General features: G+C 39.8%; 2 long non-coding RNA genes across 2 annotated transcripts; one reads left to right on the top strand and one right to left on the bottom strand.

Annotated features, from left to right (window-relative positions):
- Window positions 1-2,921: 2,921 nt before the first annotated feature.
- LOC138964226 (uncharacterized) lies at window positions 2,922-6,402 on the top strand. The gene is made up of 3 exons (XR_011455048.1): window positions 2,922-3,075; window positions 3,624-3,787; window positions 6,335-6,402. It is a non-coding gene; the product is annotated as an uncharacterized lncRNA (long non-coding RNA).
- Window positions 6,403-6,585: 183 nt separating this feature from the next.
- Window positions 6,586-8,763, bottom strand: LOC138964227 (uncharacterized). The gene is made up of 3 exons (XR_011455049.1): window positions 8,467-8,763; window positions 7,151-7,325; window positions 6,586-6,713 (listed from the first exon to the last, which is right to left on the bottom strand). It is a non-coding gene; the product is annotated as an uncharacterized lncRNA (long non-coding RNA).
- Between the last annotated feature and the right edge of the window lie 1,605 nt (window positions 8,764-10,368).

Here is a 10,368-nt window from a genome sequence, read left to right as displayed (position 1 = left end):
TTTACGTTCATCTTATTCTCCATCATTTGCTGATTCCAAAAACATATAAATATGCTATATTTGGATTAAAAACCAACTCTGAAAATTAAATATATAAAAATTATTATCAAAATTAAATTTTCGAAATCAATTTAAAAACACTTTCATCTTATTTCTTGTCGGTTCCTGATTCCGAAAACATATAGATATGATATGTTTGGATTAAAAACACGCTCAGAAAGTTAAAACGAAGAGAGGTACAGAAAAGCGTGATATCCTTCTCAGCGCAACTACTATCCCGCTCTTCTTGTCAATTTCACTGCCTATGCCGTGAGCGGTGGACTGACGATGCTACGAGTATACGGTCTTGCTGCGTTGCATTGCGTTCAGTTTCATTCTGTGAGTTCGACAGCTACTTGACTAGATGTTGTATTTTCGCCTTACGCGACTTGTTTTTTTATCCAATCAATTTTAACATTTAGTCAAGTTTTGACTTAATGTTTTAACGTAGAGGGGGAATCGACACGAGGGTCGTGGTGTATGTGCGTGCGTGCGTGTGTGTGTGTGTGTCTGTCTGTGTGTGTGTGTAGAGCGATTCAGACTAAACTACTGGACCGATCTTTATGAAATTTGACATGAGAGTTTCTGGGTATGAAATCCCCAGACGTTTTTTTCATTTTTTTGATAAATGTCTTTGATGACGTCATATCCGGCTTTTCGTGAAAGTTGAGGCGGCACTGTCACGCTCTCATTTTTCAACCAAATTGGTTGAAATTTTGGTCAAGCAATCTTCGACGAAGCCCGGACTTCGGTATTGCATTTCAGCTTGGTGGCTTAAAAATTAATTAATGACTTTGGTCATTAAAAATCTGAAAATTGTAAAAAAAATATGTTTTTTTATAAAACGATCCAAATTTACGTTCATCTTATTCCCCATCATTTTCTGATTCCAAAAACATATACATATGTTATATTTGGATTAAAAACAAGCTCTGAAAATTAAAAATGTAAACATTATGATCAAAATTAAATTTTCGAAATCGTTTTAAAAACTATTTCATCTTATTCCTTGTCGGTTCCTGATTCCAAAAACATATAGATATGATATGTTTGGATTAAAAACACGCTCAGAAAGTTAAAACGAAGAGAGGTACAGTAAAGCACAGCGCAATCGATCGCTACCGCGCCAAACAGGCTCGTCACTTTCGCTGCCTTTTGCACTAGCGGCGGACTACGTTCAGTTTCATTCTGTGAGTTCCACAGCTTGACTAAATGTAGTAATTTCGCCTTTCGCGACTTGTTTAATTTAAGAAAGCGTGTGCCGTTAATCAATCTTTAATTGACGAAGCAATTGCATTCATGCAATTCTATTAACCTATTTTAAATGAATGAATTAGAGAATAAAAATGTAGCCCTTTGAAGACGAAGGATTAAAAAGTTTCGTAAAATCTAAAAATGCGAATCTGGTCAAGTTAAAATACGTGCTCAAAATGTTGTGAATCCATCGGAGATTGTGTCAATGTGAAGAAATATTCAGAAATAAACGTTCTTTCCCCGACCCTTTCTAATCTACCCCTTTACTCCTCTACCCCCTCCCCTCTCACTGTCTTTGTCTCTCTCTCTCTCTCTCTCTCTCTCTCTCTCTCTCTCTCTCTCTCTCTCTCTGTCTCTCTTTCTCTTTATCTCTCTCTCTCCCTCTCGCTCTCTCTCTCTGTATCTCTTTCTATGTCTCTGGTTCTCGCTCTCTGTCGCGATCTCTCTTTACTGGTCATAACATTTTGCCAATTCCAGAGTAGTAATGTTAGCTCTTTACCGTACGTCCATCATTTGCTGTGTGACAAGGTGCACTCAGTCACCAAAAATAGAGTGAAATTATTCCCGGTCAATTAATTGTCCCTCTCTGTCTAATTATCTCCCCCTGACCCTTTGACGCTAGGATCGCCGCTGTATTGTTGTAGTTGGTGGATGTGTCTAGATACTGGTCCCTAATTGGTTGATTGTTTAAACAGGTGCGCGCGATAATCATACTGATAGCGTGGGCAGCGTCAGTACCCGGTGTGATTTTCGTAGCGAGAGGTTGTAATTTTGGATTTGTGTTGTTGAACTTTTGATTGAACGATTACTGTGTTAATGCAGGGAGTGTAGTTGAGCCATTATTAACTTCGTTTGGCAGGAGCAAGTGAAGAGACCTTTTCAGTGTGTGTGTTCAGTTAAACAATCGTTTTAGAGCTGGTTTTATATCATTATCAGCGAAGTCACTTTCGACCGGGATCGTGTTAAAATTCCGACGAGTTCTGAAAGAGTTGTGCTGTGTATTGAGGGGAGAACAACACTGCCTTCTGGTATATATATGTAAAATAAAAGTCACGTTACTGCAACCCCTGACTTGGCGTCTCTATTGAGTGCTCCCTGATCTGAGCACCCCTTACACTCCACCTCATCACAGCTGCAACTTAAAGAAAAAGTCCAAGGTTTTTAAGTATCTCCAAAACCTTGAAAATCGAATGCCAAATGTTACAAACATCTCTGGAAAAATATTTTAAAAATTGAAAAAAAATTGTTGTTGTTGTAGTTGAAGATTTAGTGTTGCGGGGCTAACCAAGACAAGTCGCCTGGGGTCAAGTAGTGGTCACGTGGTTTTCGGTGCACTGTGACGTCGGTGCACTGTGACGTCACAAGTTATTGTGTTGATTCTACCACTAGTACCAGCTTGATTTTCACACAGAAAAGTCACCACTGTATGCCCGAAAAGAATGCCTCGGTGGAGAGCAGCCGCAAACTGCAACAACTCGTCAATGTCCCCAGGCATTTCATAGCACACTTTCCCTCATAAAACTCTGAGTCTCTTGTGGAAATGGAAGAGATGTGTGCAGCACAAGCGTGCAGATTTCAAAGTGTCGGGCACTTTCTGGACACAGATTTCGCCATTATTCTGCAGCACAAAAGTTGGCGTTTCATCCCTGAAACAAATGTGTTGACCACTGGCAGTGTCTTCCCTTCATAAAAGTCCGGAGAGGGCAGTATTACGACGAGCCATCGAAACCCCGAGGCGACATACGAACAGCGGATTATCTCACAAGAAGGAATGCGTTGAAGGTCAGAGTACATGCTTTTATTTTCATGCATACGTAAACATTGTTTTGCTGCGCAGCGAATACGAGGTGCAGAACAGTGTGTCTGGGTCCGGCTGATATTCGCTGGAGTACAGATGCGCCACAGGCTAGATCTACAGAGTTACAGAACGGTCTGAGCTGAGCTAAGAGTAAGAGTAAAAAGTAGTCAGGGTTGTGGACACGTAAGACAATGCGTGTGTCACGTTATCTATTCCATTCAGTCACAAACTATCCCCTGATATCAATTCATGAAATTGGCTATTTTTACCAGATCTAAACTTTTGGTGGATGTGCAACCGGTAAGGTAAACAGACACCTGCATGCTAGAGACAAGAAGATTACGAATTGTGCAGGGAATTAATCTTTCTGCATTGACTGAGAGACGCAAAACCGGTCTAATTGCTACAACATGGATACACATCCAGACGACTTCCAGAGGGTGTCTAAATGTTCAGTGTACTGTATAGATCAGAAGCATACTTTCGAATTGATTTATACTCACACTCATTTTCTCTCTTCTTTTACTTCCAGACCTTTCATCATCACTCACGGCCACTGGTCAGAACAGGTCACTAGACACAGACACCGTGACCATTCCAGATTTCCCGGTTCTCCGTGATCACAACGCAACTGTTGACCAGTCCTGTTCCTACCGTCCAGAATCACCACAGGAGAAAACCAACGTGCCATTCATCGTAAGATTTTTGTTTTGTTTTGAAAATGAGTGCCTTATTCTAGCTTTGCAAAAAACGAGAAAGTGTCTTTGACAGATACCATCCAAATAATACATTATGAAAACAAGTACAAGTTCATTTCTACTCATGTTAATCGTTTATGCTTTCTGTGCTGAGCGACATATGGATTGAATTTCTTTCGTAACTCACCTCCCGTCAACATGCAAAACTATATCTGTCGAAGTAGTTTCAAATAAAGTTAGTATGCTTCCGAATAAAAAATATAACAAGAAGAGCAAACGCTCGATCGAGTCACTTTCGCAGTTCTGAATATTATATGAGGCATCAGATGGACAGGAAGAAATTGCTATTCACAACACAATACAGATGTAAATAATTTGATGTAAAGAATAATCCTATAAAGTTTGAATCAAATCCGATGAATAGTTTCAGAGATATGATATTTCAATTTTTTTCCTTCAAGACATACCTGTGACCTTGAAAAAGGTCAAAGGTCACCAAAGCAGACGTCAAAGTGTAGAGGTCACTGGGAGTCACGTTCACATAAAATTTGAGCCCGGTCACTTTTATAGTTTCCGAGAAAAGCCCAACGTTAAGTTGTGTGTTGCCGAACAGAAAAGGCTAGTTATCTCCCTTGTTTTTCTGATAACGTTCGTAAAAGGCTACAGATGTAAATACTTTGATGTAAAGAATAATCCTACAAAGTTTCAATCACATCCGATGAACTTTGTCAAAGATATAAAATGTCTAATTTTTCCTTTGACGCTGACCTGTGACCTTGAAAAAGGTCAAAGGTCAACGAAACCATCGTTAAAGTGTAGAGGTCATTGGAGGTCACGACTAAACAAAATATGAGCCGGATCGCTTTGATAGTTTCCGAGAAAAGTCCAACGTTAAGGTGGTGTCTACGGACGGCCGGCCGGACGGCCGGCCGGCCGGACGGCCGGCCGGCCGGACGGCCGGCCGGACAGACTAACACTGACCGATTACATAGAGTCACTTTTTCTCAAGTGACTCAAAAAAGGGTATTTTCTGAAATGTTTAATTATAGACCATCACGAAACATTCACGAGTATGTTGTTGACCTGATGGTCTTTATGGTAGACAGCAAGAGTTGCATGTTCAAGAAGTTTAACTTTAAGCAGTACATTTGAAAGAGCAAGGTAATTTAAGGTGGTATAATTTTAATGGTAGGTTCCACTGTAAGGCGACATGGAGGGTATCTTTGACGGACTCATTCAACATTCATACCCATGCACATCACCTCAAACACATAAGCTTTGTTCTTGAGTCAAATTTATTGGCTTCATAAATATTGTGAATTTTTGTCCGTTTGCAGATTGGCTTATCTATGAATTTTTTTCGAAAATATCTTGTGATCTACGTACGCATAATGTAACACGTGAAGAAGAACATAAAAAGTTCGTCAAAAGGAATCTAATTTGCATTTCAACCCATTTGCCTTCCTTATTGTTAATTTTTTCTTCATAAAGACTACTTTAAATTTATAAACAAAATGTTTAACCATTTCAAGGCCTCTGAACACGTTTAAAAAAATGCAGGTCTTTGCTCACTATATCAGATCTGCCAAGGCTCAGTTTACACAGGAAAAATCATCTGTCGACTTGAACACATACCAATAATCAACAGCCTCACTGTTTCTTGGAGCTGGATTTTGTGTGTGGAATGAATTACACATGTGGCGTTTTAGAATATAATTCATAGAAGATGTACATTCGTGCAGAAAGGCTTTAATTTAATAATTAGGTCTTCGTGATGTTCTCTTAAAATAACTAACATGTGTTCCCTTTACCGGGCCTCTGAACCAGTTTTGTGAATATGCAGGTTAAACTCGTGCTTTTTCTGTGTTATCAGTGTATTTCTCATCCAGGCATGGATGCGTCCTCTTAAATGGACAGCCCTTCCCGTGTAAACGATTGGGTTCAAAATCTCAAATCTTACCAGGCTTTTACATGGGATATGGCCATCCTTACGTTTTGAAAAATACCAGAACTGAACACTCTGTATGGGTACTCTCTTTGCGAATGTAGAATTTTATGAATTAATTTCTTTTACGCCACACGTGTAAAACATTCCCTAAAAAAATCCAGCTCCAAAAACCAGTCAGGATGTTTATTCCTGGTATATATATGTTCAAGTCAAGAGATTTTTTTTCTATGTAAAAGTCTTCGCAGATCTGTGTAGTGAGCAATCCTGTTTTGAAAAAGGACGTGCCTTTAAGCCTGTATAGACGGTTTGATTGTTGAGATACCTGGTGGCAATGACCGCACGGGTGGCAAGAGGTAGTAATGCACAGATGACAACAAACCGACCTGCATTTAAAAAAAAAGTTAGGAGGCCTTGATAGGGGAAACATTTTGTTAATTTCCACAATCTTTATGAAGAAATAATGAACGAGAAGAAAGTCTGGCCTTGAAGTAAATGCAAATTAAACTATGTATACTTTTGACAAACTTTTTCTGTTATTATTCACATGTTAAAATGTGTGCAGAGATCGTTAGTTACTTCCTAACAACCATGTTTCAGGCAACAGGCAAACGGACAATACTGGACACAGGCTATGCTGACCGGCTCATGGACTGACTACCTGATGCAGCAGTAGACCAACAGTGAAAAAAGTCTGGAATAAAATGTTGCAGAATGTGAACCATGTACCGGACCACGTGACAACCCAGTATCATCTTCAAACCATGCAGGAATCTGTTCAACACAGTCACACGATTTGTAAAAGTATATTTCAGCCTTCTGTAGCTCAGGGAGTTTGAACCCCACTCTTCATCCGTTTGGGAAAGTATTTCTGATTGTTTTGACTGCACAGGTTGGTAATGGTACTCTGATGCTTCTGCCGAGAAACCCCACTCGCTAGCGCACCAGCTGCCTGTTATGGGTAAGCGACGTTTATTTCCTGCAAAGCAAGACAGAATACAATAGCAGCTTAGTTTGAGCTTTTAAGACATTCGTACAAGAGAAAACGTGTACGTGTTTGTTTGGAGAGGGTGGATAGAATCATAAGACATGCTGTGTCTATGTGACGTAGAGCAGGTTTTCAAATTCATGCTGAATCACTGTGTGATCGCTATTTTTGTTGGCATATCTTACCTTGATTTCAGATAGACTGGGAACCGAAATGAGGATGTTTACATGAATAAACTATGTTGATATGTATGTGTTTAGAAATAAAGAATAGTTTTAATGATATATGATGGTGTTTTTTTTTTTTTTTTTTAACCCAATGTGATATTTTCGTATTTGAAAACAAATTGTACACTCTGTTGTCAATTTTACTTTCAGATAAATAAATCTATCATAATGAAAATCATCTGTTTGTGTTGTGTTACTTACCCATTTTGATCAATGTTGAGTCGTCCATATTCCTGTGTGTACGCATAGTATGCAGTTAGAAGGTAGTAGATGTCCGAGCAAACATAGGAAGATGTGCTGTTAGGCTGTCTATCCCCTCATCCAGGTTTTCTAGATATTTGAATTTCGTTCCCTCTTGGAGTTTCTTCACTGACACCTGATAAGGAAAATACACGTATCACTCTGTGATCATGGCAACATGTATCATCTGTATGCCCCGTTCAAAAATTACCTTGAGATTCTAAGGTATACACAGAAATTGCACTGGATCACAAAAACAACACGAACAGTAGTACATGTAATGTATATTCAGTTTAAAAATTCATGCAATGAGAGTCTATAACCCGATTTAACCCCAGGTAGATTCAGGGTCCCACTGACTGAATCTCATATGGTTGTTTTTCGGCACACACCACACATTGTTAATGGGACTGTGAGGTTTTGTTAATACAGTAAAATAATATAGTAGCAACGTACTGTCTGTTCGTGACGTTTGAGAATACCGATCTATGCACTAACGCATTGTCTTTTTGTAGTGTGACTGTCCGATATTGCGTACTCCTAAAAATCAATGATCAAAAAGTTTGAACTGCTGTAATCGTGTTTCAGCATATGTCTGACAGTGCTTATTTGCTTCCAAAACGGCTTGCGATATCACTACTACTAGCCATCAGCGTTTCGCCACTGCTCAGAAAATCTTATGATTTCAGATCTAGTTTGAGATCGGAAATCACGTGTGCTCGTTTAACAAACGAAATTCATTTATTACTTCCCTTTGACCGTTTCGCAAGAAAAATGTCAGGATCACTATTAGTATTAGCACATGAAAGCAGCCCACTGCCATTTCAAAAAGTTTCACTGTTTAATGGTGTCGATGTCATGTAGTGTCTTACTGTCGCAAATAAAAATACCAGGATAATTGCAGTTTTGTCCGCAAGAAACAGGCTTTGCGCAATGTTAACTTGCTGTCTACATGTTTCGTTGTGTGACTGAAGAATTACTCAGAATTCCAAGAGAAAATAAGGATAGCTTAGTCGCGTGTGAACATCACTGTGGAAACATTTATTCTAAACTGGGCAGTTCAAGGACGAAATCCTTGATTAAAGATAGGAAAATAAACAACACCAGATGCCTGAAATAATAGCATAAATCAATTATCTTTACATGCTTACAGATCTGTGGAAGCACATCAACTGATCTGTGAAAAACACACCTGACTTCGATCTAGCATGCAAGAGGTAGCGACTACGGACTAGTAGTAGTAGTGTGTCAACATCACAACAAAGAGAATCACATACCATTTCGTATTGCCGCTTATGCTGGCTCTGTTCCTTGTGGCCTCGCCAGCATTTTGACGACGAAGAGGCTCAAACGGGCACGCTAAAACCTCAGGCTGGCTGAAAACCGGTCCGTATTCCACTTGTCTTCCTCACTGCTTGAGCCGGCCATGTTTGTTGTTCAAGGCTCGTGACGTAGCACACGTATGTGCACAAGGTCATGAGCCAAGACTGCGCGCGCGATGGAACGATTCAGAACAACCAAAAACGAGTCAAAGTATACTTTTTGGATTTCTGTGTTCATTTTTACACACGCATTTGCGGTTGATGAATTAAGAGGGTCAACATATCAAAAGTGACCCAAAACCTTGGACTTTTCCTTTAATAATATAGCTTGTACTGATTGGCCTGATTCAAGCAATAAGTGAATTCCTTCCAGGGTGCGGGTTGGTTGTAAACAAACAATGACTTCTTATCACACCATTACCCTCAATCTTCTTCTTCTTGTCGTTCGCCTTTTTTTACTGCTATCAATTATCTGCCGTCATTACCCTCGATAATTACACATTAACATGCTTCGAGGTCTTCATCGGGGATTGACGCCCGACAAAAGCTAATTGAAGCCCGACGGAGCGAAGCGACGGAGGGCTTCAATTAGACTTTGGGAGAGCGTCAATCCACGATGAAGACCGAGAAGTTTCAAATAGAAGCATGTTTGTTATTGTAATTCAATCTGACGACGATCTCTTTCCTGCTTTCATGCGGTTGTAAACAGACAGAATCGGTTCTGTTCTGTTCACACACTACTTTCAGTCCACCTACCTGCAAGGGTCAAGTCCCAAGAAATATGTCTCTGTATTCCTATCGTATCACTCTGCTCCTGTTTTGTTTTCTTTCACACACATTTTCCCTTCTTTTTTGACGGGTTTCTGGACAGCAAACTCTAAAACAAATTCTTTTCATCACAGAAGCGATCTTTGGAATTGACTGACGTAGTCCGGAAGAATTCATGCATCAACTTACGTCACGTATTCGACGTCATCACTTCGCATACCTTATGGTCTCGGTATTTCGTTGGCCTTCATATTTCCTACTTGTAAAATGACCCTCAAAGCTAACCGAGACTAGTTGAGGCTGTATCAATGCGCCTCGCCAGCAGGTTGTTAATGGATTTTTTGGCGAGTGGCTATCGACAATTAGTCACCGGTAATTTGTAATGAGTTGGGGCATTCTGACCAATCACAGGATCTGTTTCATTAAAACGCAAACTTGATTGAATTACAATAAGCAATATCTCTCAATCTCTCTCTCTCCCTCTCTGTCTCTCCCCTTGCTCTCTCTCCCTCCCTCGCCTTTCTCTCTCTCTCTCTCTCTCTCTCTCTCTCTCTCTCTCTCTCTCTCTCTCTCTCTCTCTCTCTCTCTCTCTCTCTCTCTCTCTCTCTCTATTTACAGGACAGATCTCAATATACTGCCATAAACTGTAAAATATCTACTGAAGAGACTGTGAAATGCGGGGTGCCTCAAGGGTCAGTGCTTGGGTCGATCTTGTTCTGTCTGTATATCAATGATCTGCCACTGCACATTTCTGATAGTAATGTAAGAAGTGATTTTTTTGCTGACAATTCTTCTCTTTATTCAAGTGCCGAAGTGGTAAGTCTGTTCCAGTAATAGAGTCCTCCCTTCAAACAGCTTTAAACGATGTAAATAACTGGTGTAGTGCCAATGCTATGCTTGTCCATCCAATAAACGTTAAAAGTATGGTAATTGCAACCAGACAAAAACACCAGATTTCTCCACTCAAACTAAATCTTACTATTGGTACGCAATCAATTGAACAAGTTCAACAGCATCGCGTTTTAGGGGTAATTATTGATTGTGAATTCAAGTGGCAGACACAATTACAGCATATTTACAAGAAAGTAG

Source organism: Littorina saxatilis, linkage group LG4 (genome assembly GCF_037325665.1).
Source record: "Littorina saxatilis isolate snail1 linkage group LG4, US_GU_Lsax_2.0, whole genome shotgun sequence".
In the NCBI taxonomy this organism is placed as follows: domain Eukaryota; kingdom Metazoa; phylum Mollusca; class Gastropoda; order Littorinimorpha; family Littorinidae; genus Littorina; species Littorina saxatilis.
This window is presented reverse-complemented; position numbering and strand designations above follow the sequence as displayed.